The sequence below is a fragment of the Myzus persicae genome, unplaced genomic scaffold (assembly GCF_001856785.1).
Source record: "Myzus persicae strain clone G006 unplaced genomic scaffold, MPER_G0061.0, whole genome shotgun sequence".
Classification (NCBI taxonomy): domain Eukaryota; kingdom Metazoa; phylum Arthropoda; class Insecta; order Hemiptera; family Aphididae; genus Myzus; species Myzus persicae.
This window is the reverse complement of record NW_019101170.1, coordinates 9,423-11,729: the sequence shown is the minus strand read 5'-3', so window position 1 is coordinate 11,729 and position 2,307 is coordinate 9,423.

The window sequence follows — 2,307 nt, the reverse complement described above, 5'->3', positions numbered from 1 at the left end:
CATAGGATCGCTATAAGTATTATTTGTATTGCGCATGTGCCACTAAGATACGTAATAACTTAGACCATATAAACCATAGATTAAATATACTAGTATATTTAATCTATGATATAAACCGAGTTCATATGGTCGAAGCGTAATAATCACGGACTGTAATATATCTGTAGCATTTATTTATTATACATTATTTTTTAATCAACGTCCACGATGGTAATAATACTACATAATAATATATAATATATTATAATAATATACCTAATGATTTACAAAAGAATGAAAAATGTGACTTGATTATAAATTCTTAAAATTATTGGTATAGTAGAGAAAAAAAATTCTTTTATAATTAGTATAATAATTAATAATACAAACAAATATAATAAGAATAATTTAAAAGCTAATAATTTATATCTTACATCTTACAAAATACAGGTGAAAATGTTAAAACTACCTATATATTAAAATAATAAAATCTTTATAAAAAGTTCTGAGGACAATATTATTCATTAGAATATTATACCTATTTAGGTTAGAAGTGATAACAATGTTGTACAAATCAAAACTATTATTTTTTTTCATAAAATAATATTATAATCATATAGGTAAATATTTGTATTTTACAAAGTTAAATAATAATAAATACTAAATTAAAAGTACTGTAAAATAATAGAAATCTTAACTGAACAAAAGTAAAAAATAGTTATTATATAATACAATTAGAACACATAAGTTGCCGACATAATTTTATATATTATTAACATGCCACCTATATGGCAATTGGTATTTACAATTTAAACATTTTTCAAAATTTTTAATTTATTCGCTGTTTGTAAACTAGAATGTCCTTTCAAATGCTTGGATGTCCAATTAAAATGTCTCAGTAATTTACAATGTATCAATTTTGGACAATAAAATCGATATGTGGTTCACAGTTTGGATCAAAGTATAAAGCAAAAATCAATTACGTTTTTATTTTTTGTTGGATGGTTGCGCACAATTTTCTTTTATGAGGACTTAGTTCTACGCAATCTTTTAAATATTTTTGTGCTGTAGAAACCAAGCTTACAAATAAATCAGAAGGCGTTTTGTGACTACTTTTTTCTATGTCAGCACTTTCAAATTGTTTGTAAAAAATTAAATACTCTTGATCATTAAACAAAAAATCATTATTTTTTAAAATTATTAATTCGCATTTATTACATTTATACTGATCAATACATTTTTTGGCCAAATATCCTGCAAAATATGTATTTGAACAGGTTTCTAATGTTATTGTTTCTTCATTATTACTGAGGCATTGATCTAAAGTACCTTCTTCATCCGAAGATATAAATGAGTCAGAAACTGATTCAACTAATGTTTCTGTATCTATGTGAGGTGTAGAAAGAGTATTCTGTGAATTAGGGTCAAATAAATTGTAATCAAAATCATTTTCACAATTTGATGAATCAGTGGCTTTCATGAGATTGTGTTTTGCTTGAAACCGAAATGATGTTCTAATGGTACGAGCAGTCGGGTTTCTGTTGAAACCTCCACGCTGACGAAAAACCGAAAAAGTGTTTTCTATGACATCCTGATTTAAACGGCTGGTAAGAAGATACTTAAAACCTAATTGTTGTTGTTGTATATAAATCATTATTATTGCGTTTATGCTCCATATCATAGCGTCGAAACACGGAACAACTTTACCATACACTTTTATTGGTTGTATTAACTCCAGCTGTGTCCACCATTCTTTTGTTTTCATTAAACATTGAAGTAAATAAGGTTTTTCTTCATTTAAAGCACAAGAGTATATGTTAGAACTGTACAATGTTTTGCTGTTTAGACAGTCGAATAAATTATTTAATTCTTGAGCAAAATCAGCGGTTGCAGTGGCAGTTTTTGATTTTATTTGACCTGTAGCAATACATTTTTTTAGAACAGCTGCTACTGAATTACTAAAGACTTGGAGAGCAAGTTTACAATTCATTTTTTGAAACGGGTTAGATATGACTATCGGTTAATTTTAAAAGAGCTCTACTAGTACAACTCGATTTATCAATATTATAAGCCAACTTAATATCTGAAAAAGAAACTTCTTGTCCATTGAATTTAAAATTATATTTCAAAAAATTGTTTCTTAAATTTTTAAAAATATGTGGCACATCAAAAATAGTAAAAATAGTTTTACCTTTAATTTCAATAAATGGTTTTTCTTTACAACAACCCAAGTGCTTTAGGGCTGAATAATTATTGGAACCTTGATCACAAACGAGTGCCACAATATTAAAACCTAGCTCTGTACATTTTTCGATTAAATCTGTAATT